A 16,833-nucleotide genomic window follows, 5' to 3' on the forward strand; every position below is an offset into this window, starting at 1 on the left:
CTCCAAGCAAAAAATGGTCAACAGCAACATTCAGACTGTTTCGTACTGCTCAATTGCTACATTAAAACGTTATGTTTCTTTTTCAGAACTGGAAAAACACAAGCGTGACAGCATTCGAACCTGTAATCTTCACATCCGAAGTCCGACGCCTTATCCATTAGGCCACACGGTCACTGACGACCAACATTTACATGTATACGACTCATCTCGAAACGCTCACACCCCTGAGGATTTGTGTTTTCGTTCTGCACAGCCGCTGCCCCTTGCTCTTTCCCACCCATTCGTTACATTCAACCTCTGACGTGACCGACCAAATATAGACTGAGAAACAAGACCACACACTTTGTGCATTCGGAATCGAAGGCAGGGCGTCCCTCGCCGCATTTGCTACGATTGCCATTTGCTACTTCTGCAGAAGCGGCGGCGGCGGCGACGACGACGACGACGACGACGACGACGACGACGACGACGACGACGTTGAATATCGCGAGAGGCTCTGAGATATGTGAGAAATACATCTATAAAATGTAATTCAGACTGCCTCGTCCCACCTTATGCTGTACCGCTTTGGCAAATGCTTTATCTGCGCCATTCGCCTTAATCGCATCTGAGAGTAATTCTTAAAAAAACGCCTGTCGCTAATTGTTCGTCATCACAGGTACTGTTTGCAATACGGCCACGACGCGCAATTGATTTCCAAAATTCATCTTTCTCCTGTGAGGACGGAACTTACGACCCCTGGTTTATTACACCAGTGCTCTACCACAGAGCTAAAGAGGCGCGGCCTAGCGGTACTCTTGGGTACTTCGTCCTTACGGTCGTCTGCATCATCAGACTTTAGCTGACAACACTTCATATTACCGGCTAATATTTGCAGCTATGGCGACAAATTACTGCTTGGCTACACATCTGACACGTAACCGATGTGCTCTCCAAACAACAACACTTGCATTTCAGAACATGTCTTTCACACATGTCTACAAAATCACCTTCACCTTCAAATACAGTTTCCTTGCGACTGACAGAGACGTAGGCAAAGTTTAAAGTTGCTATTTCCATTAAATCTCGTTAATCAGAAAAACGGTGATTTACACCTGCAGCGGAACAAAATTCCGTTCCGCCCAGCGTCTGGCTCGAACCCACAACCCTGGGTTTAAGTGTCTGACGCTCTACCGACTGAGCTAGCCGGCTACCTCGGTGAATACCTGCCGGGTAGCACGTCACACAGTACTCGTTTGGGTTGGGTGGTCCCATACAGCATCTCTCCATGCTGCCTAATGTTTTCCTAACGTCACACTCGTCACGCACTTCACTTTTATGTCATAATCATTTCTGAGAGGTAAAGAAATTGCATGACAACATGCAGAGCTAGTGGCGTCAAAATTAACACACATACTTTATGTGACTCAAAAGCCGAACGAGTTACTTTCCGACGTTGTTTTAGATGTGCAAGTGATAGTCAACACTCGCTGTGTCGGCACTCTGCCGACCATTTCGCTAGTTAACACCGGTCTTGTTGTGTGTGTTTCAAGCTGAAGAGCATCTCCAAGCAAAAAATGGTCAACAGCAACATTCAGACTGTTTCGTACTGCTCAATTGCTACATTAAAACGTTATGTTTCTTTTTCAGAACTGGAAAAACACAAGCGTGACAGCATTCGAACCTGTAATCTTCACATCCGAAGTCTGACGCCTTATCCATTAGGCCACACGGTCACTGACGACCAACATTTACATGTATACGACTCATCTCGAAACGCTCACACCCCTGAGGATTTGTGTTTTCGTTCTGCACAGCCGCTGCCCCTTGCTCTTTCCCACCCATTCGTTACATTCAACCTCTGACGTGACCGACCAAATATAGACTGAGAAACAAGACCACACACTTTGTGCATTCGGAATCGAAGGCAGGGCGTCCCTCGCCGCATTTGCTACGATTGCCATTTGCTACTTCTGCAGAAGCGGCGGCGGCGGCGACGACGACGACGACGACGACGACGACGTTGAATATCGCGAGAGGCTCTGAGATATGTGAGAAATACATCTATAAAATGTAATTCAGACTGCCTCGTCCCACCTTATGCTGTACCGCTTTGGCAAATGCTTTATCTGCGCCATTCGCCTTAATCGCATCTGAGAGTAATTCTTAAAAAAACGCCTGTCGCTAATTGTTCGTCATCACAGGTACTGTTTGCAATACGGCCACGACGCGCAATTGATTTCCAAAATTCATCTTTCTCCTGTGAGGACGGAACTTACGACCCCTGGTTTATTACACCAGTGCTCTACCACAGAGCTAAAGAGGCGCGGCCTAGCGGTACTCTTGGGTACTTCGTCCTTACGGTCGTCTGCATCATCAGACTTTAGCTGACAACACTTCATATTACCGGCTAATATTTGCAGCTATGGCGACAAATTACTGCTTGGCTACACATCTGACACGTAACCGATGTGCTCTCCAAACAACAACACTTGCATTTCAGAACATGTCTTTCACACATGTCTACAAAATCACCTTCACCTTCAAATACAGTTTCCTTGCGACTGACAGAGACGTAGGCAAAGTTTAAAGTTGCTATTTCCATTAAATCTCGTTAATCAGAAAAACGGTGATTTACACCTGCAGCGGAACAAAATTCCGTTCCGCCCAGCGTCTGGCTCGAACCCACAACCCTGGGTTTAAGTGTCTGACGCTCTACCGACTGAGCTAGCCGGCTACCTCGGTGAATACCTGCCGGGTAGCACGTCACACAGTACTCGTTTGGGTTGGGTGGTCCCATACAGCATCTCTCCATGCTGCCTAATGTTTTCCTAACGTCACACTCGTCACGCACTTCACTTTTATGTCATAATCATTTCTGAGAGGTAAAGAAATTGCATGACAACATGCAGAGCTAGTGGCGTCAAAATTAACACACATACTTTATGTGACTCAAAAGCCGAACGAGTTACTTTCCGACGTTGTTTTAGATGTGCAAGTGATAGTCAAAACTCGCTGTGTCGGCACTCTGCCGACCATTTCGCTAGTTAACACCGGTCTTGTTGTGTGTGTTTCAAGCTGAAGAGCATCTCCAAGCAAAAAATGGTCAACAGCAACATTCAGACTGTTTCGTACTGCTCAATTGCTACATTAAAACGTTATGTTTCTTTTTCAGAACTGGAAAAACACAAGCGTGACAGCATTCGAACCTGTAATCTTCACATCCGAAGTCTGACGCCTTATCCATTAGGCCACACGGTCACTGACGACCAACATTTACATGTATACGACTCATCTCGAAACGCTCACACCCCTGAGGATTTGTGTTTTCGTTCTGCACAGCCGCTGCCCCTTGCTCTTTCCCACCCATTCGTTACATTCAACCTCTGACGTGACCGACCAAATATAGACTGAGAAACAAGACCACACACTTTGTGCATTCGGAATCGAAGGCAGGGCGTCCCTCGCCGCATTTGCTACGATTGCCATTTGCTACTTCTGCAGAAGCGGCGGCGGCGGCGGCGGCGGCGACGACGACGACGACGACGACGACGACGACGACGACGACGACGTTGAATATCGCGAGAGGCTCTGAGATATGTGAGAAATACATCTATAAAATGTAATTCAGACTGCCTCGTCCCACCTTATGCTGTACCGCTTTGGCAAATGCTTTATCTGCGCCATTCGCCTTAATCGCATCTGAGAGTAATTCTTAAAAAAACGCCTGTCGCTAATTGTTCGTCATCACAGGTACTGTTTGCAATACGGCCACGACGCGCAACTGATTTCCAAAATTCATCTTTCTCCTGTGAGGACGGAACTTACGACCCCTGGTTTATTACACCAGTGCTCTACCACAGAGCTAAAGAGGCGCGGCCTAGCGGTACTCTTGGGTACTTCGTCCTTACGGTCGTCTGCATCATCAGACTTTAGCTGACAACACTTCATATTACCGGCTAATATTTGCAGCTATGGCGACAAATTACTGCTTGGCTACACATCTGACACGTAACCGATGTGCTCTCCAAACAACAACACTTGCATTTCAGAACATGTCTTTCACACATGTCTACAAAATCACCTTCACCTTCAAATACAGTTTCCTTGCGACTGACAGAGACGTAGGCAAAGTTTAAAGTTGCTATTTCCATTAAATCTCGTTAATCAGAAAAACGGTGATTTACACCTGCAGCGGAACAAAATTCCGTTCCGCCCAGCGTCTGGCTCGAACCCACGACCCTGGGTTTAAGTGTCTGACGCTCTACCGACTGAGCTAGCCGGCTACCTCGGTGAATACCTGCCGGGTAGCACGTCACACAGTACTCGTTTGGGTTGGGTGGTCCCATACAGAATCTCTCCATGATGCCTAATCTTTTCCTAACGTCACACTCGTCACGTACTTCACTTTTATGTCATAATCATTTCTGAGAGGTAAAGAAATTGCATGACAACATGCAGAGCTAGTGGCGTCAAAATTAACACACATACTTTATGTGACTCAAAAGCCGAACGAGTTACTTTCCGACGTTGTTTTAGATGTGCAAGTGATAGTCAAAACTCGCTGTGTCGGCACTCTGCCGACCATTTCGCTAGTTAACACCGGTCTTGTTGTGTGTGTTTCAAGCTGAAGAGCATCTCCAAGCAAAAAATGGTCAACAGCAACATTCAGACTGTTTCGTACTGCTCAATTGCTACATTAAAACGTTATGTTTCTTTTTCAGAACTGGAAAAACACAAGCGTGACAGCATTCGAACCTGTAATCTTCACATCCGAAGTCCGACGCCTTATCCATTAGGCCACACGGTCACTGACGACCAACATTTACATGTATACGACTCATCTCGAAACGCTCACACCCCTGAGGATTTGTGTTTTCGTTCTGCACAGCCGCTGCCCCTTGCTCTTTCCCACCCATTCGTTACATTCAACCTCTGACGTGACCGACCAAATATAGACTGAGAAACAAGACCACACACTTTGTGCATTCGGAATCGAAGGCAGGGCGTCCCTCGCCGCATTTGCTACGATTGCCATTTGCTACTTCTGCAGAAGCGGCGGCGGCGGTGACGACGACGACGACGACGACGACGTTGAATATCGCGAGAGGCTCTGAGATATGTGAGAAATACATCTATAAAATGTAATTCAGACTGCCTCGTCCCACCTTATGCTGTACCGCTTTGGCAAATGCTTTATCTGCGCCATTCGCCTTAATCGCATCTGAGAGTAATTCTTAAAAAAACGCCTGTCGCTAATTGTTCGTCATCACAGGTACTGTTTGCAATACGGCCACGACGCGCAATTGATTTCCAAAATTCATCTTTCTCCTGTGAGGACGGAACTTACGACCCCTGGTTTATTACACCAGTGCTCTACCACAGAGCTAAAGAGGCGCGGCCTAGCGGTACTCTTGGGTACTTCGTCCTTACGGTCGTCTGCATCATCAGACTTTAGATGACAACACTTCATATTACCGGCTAATATTTGCAGCTATGGCGACAAATTACTGCTTGGCTACACATCTGACACGTAACCGATGTGCTCTCCAAACAACAACACTTGCATTTCAGAACATGTCTTTCACACATGTCTACAAAATCACCTTCACCTTCAAATACAGTTTCCTTGCGACTGACAGAGACGTAGGCAAAGTTTAAAGTTGCTATTTCCATTAAATCTCGTTAATCAGAAAAACGGTGATTTACACCTGCAGCGGAACAAAATTCCGTTCCGCCCAGCGTCTGGCTCGAACCCACAACCCTGGGTTTAAGTGTTTGACGCTCTACCGACCGAGCTAGCCGGCTACCTCGGTGAATACCTGCCGGGTAGCACGTCACACAGTACTCGTTTGGGTTGGGTGGTCCCATACAGAATCTCTCCATGATGCCTAATCTTTTCCTAACGTCACACTCGTCACGTACTTCACTTTTATGTCATAATCATTTCTGAGAGGTAAAGAAATTGCATGACAACATGCAGAGCTAGTGGCGTCAAAATTAACACACATACTTTATGTGACTCAAAAGCCGAACGAGTTACTTTCCGACGTTGTTTTAGATGTGCAATTGATAGTCAAAACTCGCTGTGTCGGCACTCTGCCGACCATTTCGCTAGTTAACACCGGTCTTGTTGTGTGTGTTTCAAGCTGAAGAGCATCTCCAAGCAAAAAATGGTCAACAGCAACATTCAGACTGTTTCGTACTGCTCAATTGCTACATTAAAACGTTATGTTTCTTTTTCAGAACTGGAAAAATACAAGCGTGACAGCATTCGAACCTGTAATCTTCACATCCGAAGTCCGACGCCTTATCCATTAGGCCACACGGTCACTGACGACCAACATTTACATGTATACGACTCATCTCGAAACGCTCACACCCCTGAGGATTTGTGTTTTCGTTCTGCACAGCCGCTGCCCCTTGCTCTTTCCCACCCATTCGTTACATTCAACCTCTGACGTGACCGACCAAATATAGACTGAGAAACAAGACCACACACTTTGTGCATTCGGAATCGAAGGCAGGGCGTCCCTCGCCGCATTTGCTACGATTGCCATTTGCTACTTCTGCAGAAGCGGCGGCGACGACGACGACGACGACGACGACGACGTTGAATATCGCGAGAGGCTCTGAGATATGTGAGAAATACATCTATAAAATGTAATTCAGACTGCCTCGTCCCACCTTATGCTGTACCGCTTTGGCAAATGCTTTATCTGCGCCATTCGCCTTAATCGCATCTGAGAGTAATTCTTAAAAAAACGCCTGTCGCTAATTGTTCGTCATCACAGGTACTGTTTGCAATATGGCCACGACGCGCAACTGATTTCCAAAATTCATCTTTCTCCTGTGAGGACGGAACTTACGACCCCTGGTTTATTACACCAGTGCTCTACCACAGAGCTAAAGAGGCGCGGCCTAGCGGTACTCTTGGGTACTTCGTCCTTACGGTCGTCTGCATCATCAGACTTTAGCTGACAACACTTCATATTACCGGCTAATATTTGCAGCTATGGCGACAAATTACTGCTTGGCTACACATCTGACACGTAACCGATGTGCTCTCCAAACAACAACACTTGCATTTCAGAACATGTCTTTCACACATGTCTACAAAATCACCTTCACCTTCAAATACAGTTTCCTTGCGACTGACAGAGACGTAGGCAAAGTTTAAAGTTGCTATTTCCATTAAATCTCGTTAATCAGAAAAACGGTGATTTACACCTGCAGCGGAACAAAATTCCGTTCCGCCCAGCGTCTGGCTCGAACCCACGACCCTGGGTTTAAGTGTCTGACGCTCTACCGACTGAGCTAGCCGGCTACCTCGGTGAATACCTGCCGGGTAGCACGTCACACAGTACTCGTTTGGGTTGGGTGGTCCCATACAGAATCTCTCCATGATGCCTAATCTTTTCCTAACGTCACACTCGTCACGTACTTCACTTTTATGTCATAATCATTTCTGAGAGGTAAAGAAATTGCATGACAACATGCAGAGCTAGTGGCGTCAAAATTAACACACATACTTTATGTGACTCAAAAGCCGAACGAGTTACTTTCCGACGTTGTTTTAGATGTGCAAGTGATAGTCAAAACTCGCTGTGTCGGCACTCTGCCGACCATTTCGCTAGTTAACACCGGTCTTGTTGTGTGTGTTTCAAGCTGAAGAGCATCTCCAAGCAAAAAATGGTCAACAGCAACATTCAGACTGTTTCGTACTGCTCAATTGCTACATTAAAACGTTATGTTTCTTTTTCAGAACTGGAAAAACACAAGCGTGACAGCATTCGAACCTGTAATCTTCACATCCGAAGTCCGACGCCTTATCCATTAGGCCACACGGTCACTGACGATCAACATTTACATGTATACGACTCATCTCGAAACGCTCACACCCCTGAGGATTTGTGTTTTCGTTCTGCACAGCCGCTGCCCCTTGCTCTTTCCCACCCATTCGTTACATTCAACCTCTGACGTGACCGACCAAATATAGACTGAGAAACAAGACCACACACTTTGTGCATTCGGAATCGAAGGCAGGGCGTCCCTCGCCGCATTTGCTACGATTGCCATTTGCTACTTCTGCAGAAGCGGCGGCGGCGGCGACGACGACGACGACGACGACGACGACGACGACGACGACGACGACGACGACGACGTTGAATATCGCGAGAGGCTCTGAGATATGTGAGAAATACATCTATAAAATGTAATTCAGACTGCCTCGTCCCACCTTATGCTGTACCGCTTTGGCAAATGCTTTATCTGCGCCATTCGCCTTAATCGCATCTGAGAGTAATTCTTAAAAAAACGCCTGTCGCTAATTGTTCGTCATCACAGGTACTGTTTGCAATACGGCCACGACGCGCAATTGATTTCCAAAATTCATTTTTCTCCTGTGAGGACGGAACTTACGACCCCTGGTTTATTACACCAGTGCTCTACCACAGAGCTAAAGAGGCGCGGCCTAGCGGTACTCTTAGGTACTTCGTCCTTACGGTCGTCTGCATCATCAGACTTTAGATGACAACACTTCATATTACCGGCTAATATTTGCAGCTATGGCGACAAATTACTGCTTGGCTACACATCTGACACGTAACCGATGTGCTCTCCAAACAACAACACTTGCATTTCAGAACATGTCTTTCACACATGTCTACAAAATCACCTTCACCTTCAAATACAGTTTCCTTGCGACTGACAGAGACGTAGGCAAAGTTTAAAGTTGCTATTTCCATTAAATCTCGTTAATCAGAAAAACGGTGATTTACACCTGCAGCGGAACAAAATTCCGTTCCGCCCAGCGTCTGGCTCGAACCCACAACCCTGGGTTTAAGTGTCTGACGCTCTACCGACTGAGCTAGCCGGCTACCTCGGTGAATACCTGCCGGGTAGCACGTCACACAGTACTCGTTTGGGTTGGGTGGTCCCATACAGAATCTCTCCATGATGCCTAATCTTTTCCTAACGTCACACTCGTCACGTACTTCACTTTTATGTCATAATCATTTCTGAGAGGTAAAGAAATTGCATGACAACATGCAGAGCTAGTGGCGTCAAAATTAACACACATACTTTATGTGACTCAAAAGCCGAACGAGTTACTTTCCGACGTTGTTTTAGATGTGCAAGTGATAGTCAAAACTCGCTGTGTCGGCACTCTGCCGACCATTTCGCTAGTTAACACCGGTCTTGTTGTGTGTGTTTCAAGCTGAAGAGCATCTCCAAGCAAAAAATGGTCAACAGCAACATTCAGACTGTTTCGTACTGCTCAATTGCTACATTAAAACGTTATGTTTCTTTTTCAGAACTGGAAAAACACAAGCGTGACAGCATTCGAACCTGTAATCTTCACATCCGAAGTCCGACACCTTATCCATTAGGCCACACGGTCACTGACGACCAACATTTACATGTATACGACTCATCTCGAAACGCTCACACCCCTGAGGATTTGTGTTTTCGTTCTGCACAGCCGCTGCCCCTTGCTCTTTCCCACCCATTCGTTACATTCAACCTCTGACGTGACCGACCAAATATAGACTGAGAAACAAGACCACACACTTTGTGCATTCGGAATCGAAGGCAGGGCGTCCCTCGCCGCATTTGCTACGATTGCCATTTGCTACTTCTGCAGAAGCGGCGGCGGCGGTGACGACGACGACGACGACGACGACGACCGCGAGAGGCTCTGAGATATGTGAGAAATACATCTATTAAATGTAATTCAGACTGCCTCGTCCCACCTTATGCTGTACCGCTTTGGCAAATGCTTTATCTGCGCCATTCGCCTTAATCGCATCTGAGAGTAATTCTTAAAAAAACGCCTGTCGCTAATTGTTCGTCATCACAGGTACTGTTTGCAATACGGCCACGACGCGCAACTGATTTCCAAAATTCATCTTTCTCCTGTGAGGACGGAACTTACGACCCCTGGTTTATTACACCAGTGCTCTACCACAGAGCTAAAGAGGCGCGGCCTAGCGGTACTCTTGGGTACTTCGTCCTTACGGTCGTCTGCATCATCAGACTTTAGCTGACAACACTTCATATTACCGGCTAATATTTGCAGCTATGGCGACAAATTACTGCTTGGCTACACATCTGACACGTAACCGATGTGCTCTCCAAACAACAACACTTGCATTTCAGAACATGTCTTTCACACATGTCTACAAAATCACCTTCACCTTCAAATACAGTTTCCTTGCGACTGACAGAGACGTAGGCAAAGTTTAAAGTTGCTATTTCCATTAAATCTCGTTAATCAGAAAAACGGTGATTTACACCTGCAGCGGAACAAAATTCCGTTCCGCCCAGCGTCTGGCTCGAACCCACAACCCTGGGTTTAAGTGTCTGACGCTCTACCGACTGAGCTAGCCGGCTACCTCGGTGAATACCTGCCGGGTAGCACGTCACACAGTACTCGTTTGGGTTGGGTGGTCCCATACAGAATCTCTCCATGATGCCTAATCTTTTCCTAACGTCACACTCGTCACGTACTTCACTTTTATGTCATAATCATTTCTGAGAGGTAAAGAAATTGCATGACAACATGCAGAGCTAGTGGCGTCAAAATTAACACACATACTTTATGTGACTCAAAAGCCGAACGAGTTACTTTCCGACGTTGTTTTAGATGTGCAAGTGATAGTCAAAACTCGCTGTGTCGGCACTCTGCCGACCATTTCGCTAGTTAACACCGGTCTTGTTGTGTGTGTTTCAAGCTGAAGAGCATCTCCAAGCAAAAAATGGTCAACAGCAACATTCAGACTGTTTCGTACTGCTCAATTGCTACATTAAAACGTTATGTTTCTTTTTCAGAACTGGAAAAACACAAGCGTGACAGCATTCGAACCTGTAATCTTCACATCCGAAGTCCGACGCCTTATCCATTAGGCCACACGGTCACTGACGATCAACATTTACATGTATACGACTCATCTCGAAACGCTCACACCCCTGAGGATTTGTGTTTTCGTTCTGCACAGCCGCTGCCCCTTGCTCTTTCCCACCCATTCGTTACATTCAACCTCTGACGTGACCGACCAAATATAGACTGAGAAACAAGACCACACACTTTGTGCATTCGGAATCGAAGGCAGGGCGTCCCTCGCCGCATTTGCTACGATTGCCATTTGCTACTTCTGCAGAAGCGGCGGCGGCGACGACGACGACGACGACGACGACGACGACGACGACGACGACGACGACGTTGAATATCGCGAGAGGCTCTGAGATATGTGAGAAATACATCTATAAAATGTAATTCAGACTGCCTCGTCCCACCTTATGCTGTACCGCTTTGGCAAATGCTTTATCTGCGCCATTCGCCTTAATCGCATCTGAGAGTAATTCTTAAAAAAACGCCTGTCGCTAATTGTTCGTCATCACAGGTACTGTTTGCAATACGGCCACGACGCGCAATTGATTTCCAAAATTCATCTTTCTCCTGTGAGGACGGAACTTACGACCCCTGGTTTATTACACCAGTGCTCTACCACAGAGCTAAAGAGGCGCGGCCTAGCGGTACTCTTAGGTACTTCGTCCTTACGGTCGTCTGCATCATCAGACTTTAGATGACAACACTTCATATTACCGGCTAATATTTGCAGCTATGGCGACAAATTACTGCTTGGCTACACATCTGACACGTAACCGATGTGCTCTCCAAACAACAACACTTGCATTTCAGAACATGTCTTTCACACATGTCTACAAAATCACCTTCACCTTCAAATACAGTTTCCTTGCGACTGACAGAGACGTAGGCAAAGTTTAAAGTTGCTATTTCCATTAAATCTCGTTAATCAGAAAAACGGTGATTTACACCTGCAGCGGAACAAAATTCCGTTCCGCCCAGCGTCTGGCTCGAACCCACAACCCTGGGTTTAAGTGTCTGACGCTCTACCGACTGAGCTAGCCGGCTACCTCGGTGAATACCTGCCGGGTAGCACGTCACACAGTACTCGTTTGGGTTGGGTGGTCCCATACAGAATCTCTCCATGATGCCTAATCTTTTCCTAACGTCACACTCGTCACGTACTTCACTTTTATGTCATAATCATTTCTGAGAGGTAAAGAAATTGCATGACAACATGCAGAGCTAGTGGCGTCAAAATTAACACACATACTTTATGTGACTCAAAAGCCGAACGAGTTACTTTCCGACGTTGTTTTAGATGTGCAAGTGATAGTCAAAACTCGCTGTGTCGGCACTCTGCCGACCATTTCGCTAGTTAACACCGGTCTTGTTGTGTGTGTTTCAAGCTGAAGAGCATCTCCAAGCAAAAAATGGTCAACAGCAACATTCAGACTGTTTCGTACTGCTCAATTGCTACATTAAAACGTTATGTTTCTTTTTCAGAACTGGAAAAACACAAGCGTGACAGCATTCGAACCTGTAATCTTCACATCCGAAGTCCGACGCCTTATCCATTAGGCCACACGGTCACTGACGACCAACATTTACATGTATACGACTCATCTCGAAACGCTCACACCCCTGAGGATTTGTGTTTTCGTTCTGCACAGCCGCTGCCCCTTGCTCTTTCCCACCCATTCGTTACATTCAACCTCTGACGTGACCGACCAAATATAGACTGAGAAACAAGACCACACACTTTGTGCATTCGGAATCGAAGGCAGGGCGTCCCTCGCCGCATTTGCTACGATTGCCATTTGCTACTTCTGCAGAAGCGGCGGCGGCGACGACGACGACGACGACGACGACGACGACGACGACGACGTTGAATATCGCGAGAGGCTCTGAGATATGTGAGAAATACATCTATAAAATGTAATTCAGACTGCCTCGTCCCACCTTATGCTGTACCGCTTTGGCAAATGCTTTATCTGCGCCATTCGCCTTAATCGCATCTGAGAGTAATTCTTAAAAAAACGCCTGTCGCTAATTGTTCGTCATCACAGGTACTGTTTGCAATATGGCCACGACGCGCAACTGATTTCCAAAATTCATCTTTCTCCTGTGAGGACGGAACTTACGACCCCTGGTTTATTACACCAGTGCTCTACCACAGAGCTAAAGAGGCGCGGCCTAGCGGTACTCTTGGGTACTTCGTCCTTACGGTCGTCTGCATCATCAGACTTTAGATGACAACACTTCATATTACCGGCTAATATTTGCAGCTATGGCGACAAATTACTGCTTGGCTACACATCTGACACGTAACCGATGTGCTCTCCAAACAACAACACTTGCATTTCCGAACATGTCTTTCACACATGTCTACAAAATCACCTTCACCTTCAAATACAGTTTCCTTGCGACTGACAGAGACGTAGGCAGAGTTTAAAGTTGCTATTTCCATTAAATCTCGTTAATCAGAAAAACGGTGATTTACACCTGCAGCGGAACAAAATTCCGTTCCGCCCAGCGTCTGGCTCGAACCCACAACCCTGGGTTTAAGTGTCTGACGCTCTACCGACTGAGCTAGCCGGCTACCTCGGTGAATACCTGCCGGGTAGCACGTCACACAGTACTCGTTTGGGTTGGGTGGTCCCATACAGAATCTCTCCATGATGCCTAATCTTTTCCTAACGTCACACTCGTCACGTACTTCACTTTTATGTCATAATCATTTCTGAGAGGTAAAGAAATTGCATGACAACATGCAGAGCTAGTGGCGTCAAAATTAACACACATACTTTATGTGACTCAAAAGCCGAACGAGTTACTTTCCGACGTTGTTTTAGATGTGCAAGTGATAGTCAAAACTCGCTGTGTCGGCACTCTGCCGACCATTTCGCTAGTTAACACCGGTCTTGTTGTGTGTGTTTCAAGCTGAAGAGCATCTCCAAGCAAAAAATGGTCAACAGCAACATTCAGACTGTTTCGTACTGCTCAATTGCTACATTAAAACGTTATGTTTCTTTTTCAGAACTGGAAAAACACAAGCGTGACAGCATTCGAACCTGTAATCTTCACATCCGAAGTCCGACGCCTTATCCATTAGGCCACACGGTCACTGACGACCAACATTTACATGTATACGACTCATCTCGAAACGCTCACACCCCTGAGGATTTGTGTTTTCGTTCTGCACAGCCGCTGCCCCTTGCTCTTTCCCACCCATTCGTTACATTCAACCTCTGACGTGACCGACCAAATATAGACTGAGAAACAAGACCACACACTTTGTGCATTCGGAATCGAAGGCAGGGCGTCCCTCGCCGCATTTGCTACGATTGCCATTTGCTACTTCTGCAGAAGCGGCGGCGGCGGCGACGACGACGACGACGACGACGACGACGACGACGACGACGACGACGTTGAATATCGCGAGAGGCTCTGAGATATGTGAGAAATACATCTATAAAATGTAATTCAGACTGCCTCGTCCCACCTCATGCTGTACCGCTTTGGCAAATGCTTTATCTGCGCCATTCGCCTTAATCGCATCTGAGAGTAATTCTTAAAAAAACGCCTGTCGCTAATTGTTCGTCATCACAGGTACTGTTTGCAATACGGCCACGACGCGCAATTGATTTCCAAAATTCATCTTTCTCCTGTGAGGACGGAACTTACGACCCCTGGTTTATTACACCAGTGCTCTACCACAGAGCTAAAGAGGCGCGGCCTAGCGGTACGCTTGGGTACTTCGTCCTTACGGTCGTCTGCATCATCAGACTTTAGCTGACAACACTTCATATTACCGGCTAATATTTGCAGCTATGGCGACAAATTACTGCTTGGCTACACATCTGACACGTAACCGATGTGCTCTCCAAACAACAACACTTGCATTTCAGAACATGTCTTTCACACATGTCTACAAAATCACCTTCACCTTCAAATACAGTTTCCTTGCGACTGACAGAGACGTAGGCAAAGTTTAAAGTTGCTATTTCCATTAAATCTCGTTAATCAGAAAAACGGTGATTTACACCTGCAGCGGAACAAAATTCCGTTCCGCCCAGCGTCTGGCTCGAACCCACAACCCTGGGTTTAAGTGTCTGACGCTCTACCGACTGAGCTAGCCGGCTACCTCGGTGAATACCTGCCGGGTAGCACGTCACACAGTACTCGTTTGGGTTGGGTGGTCCCATACAGAATCTCTCCATGATGCCTAATCTTTTCCTAACGTCACACTCGTCACGTACTTCACTTTTATGTCATAATCATTTCTGAGAGGTAAAGAAATTGCATGACAACATGCAGAGCTAGTGGCGTCAAAATTAACACACATACTTTATGTGACTCAAAAGCCGAACGAGTTACTTTCCGACGTTGTTTTAGATGTGCAAGTGATAGTCAAAACTCGCTGTGTCGGCACTCTGCCGACCATTTCGCTAGTTAACACCGGTCTTGTTGTGTGTGTTTCAAGCTGAAGAGCATCTCCAAGCAAAAAATGGTCAACAGCAACATTCAGACTGTTTCGTACTGCTCAATTGCTACATTAAAACGTTATGTTTCTTTTTCAGAACTGGAAAAACACAAGCGTGACAGCATTCGAACCTGTAATCTTCACATCCGAAGTCCGACGCCTTATCCATTAGGCCACACGGTCACTGACGACCAACATTTACATGTATACGACTCATCTCGAAACGCTCACACCCCTGAGGATTTGTGTTTTCGTTCTGCACAGCCGCTGCCCCTTGCTCTTTCCCACCCATTCGTTACATTCAACCTCTGACGTGACCGACCAAATATAGACTGAGAAACAAGACCACACACTTTGTGCATTCGGAATCGAAGGCAGGGCGTCCCTCGCCGCATTTGCTACGATTGCCATTTGCTACTTCTGCAGAAGCGGCGGCGGCGACGACGACGACGACGACGACGACGACGACGACGACGACGACGACGACGACGTTGAATATCGCGAGAGGCTCTGAGATATGTGAGAAATACATCTATAAAATGTAATTCAGACTGCCTCGTCCCACCTTATGCTGTACCGCTTTGGCAAATGCTTTATCTGCGCCATTCGCCTTAATCGCATCTGAGAGTAATTCTTAAAAAAACGCCTGTCGCTAATTGTTCGTCATCACAGGTACTGTTTGCAATATGGCCACGACGCGCAACTGATTTCCAAAATTCATCTTTCTCCTGTGAGGACGGAACTTACGACCCCTGGTTTATTACACCAGTGCTCTACCACAGAGCTAAAGAGGCGCGGCCTAGCGGTACTCTTGGGTACTTCGTCCTTACGGTCGTCTGCGTCATCAGACTTTAGATGACAACACTTCATATTACCGGCTAATATTTGCAGCTATGGCGACAAATTACTGCTTGGCTACACATCTGACACGTAACCGATGTGCTCTCCAAACAACAACACTTGCATTTCCGAACATGTCTTTCACACATGTCTACAAAATCACCTTCACCTTCAAATACAGTTTCCTTGCGACTGACAGAGACGTAGGCAAAGTTTAAAGTTGCTATTTCCATTAAATCTCGTTAATCAGAAAAACGGTGATTTACACCTGCAGCGGAACAAAATTCCGTTCCGCCCAGCGTCTGGCTCGAACCCACAACCCTGGGTTTAAGTGTCTGACGCTCTACCGACTGAGCTAGCCGGCTACCTCGGTGAATACCTGCCGGGTAGCACGTCACACAGTACTCGTTTGGGTTGGGTGGTCCCATACAGAATCTCTCCATGATGCCTAATCTTTTCCTAACGTCACACTCGTCACGTACTTCACTTTTATGTCATAATCATTTCTGAGAGGTAAAGAAATTGCATGACAACATGCAGAGCTAGTGGCGTCAAAATTAACACACATACTTTATGTGACTCAAAAGCCGAACGAGTTACTTTCCGACGTTGTTTTAGATGTGCAAGTGATAGTCAAAACTCGCTGTGTCGGCACTCT

Source organism: Schistocerca gregaria, chromosome 3, assembly GCF_023897955.1.
Source record: "Schistocerca gregaria isolate iqSchGreg1 chromosome 3, iqSchGreg1.2, whole genome shotgun sequence".
Lineage (NCBI taxonomy): Eukaryota > Metazoa > Arthropoda > Insecta > Orthoptera > Acrididae > Schistocerca > Schistocerca gregaria.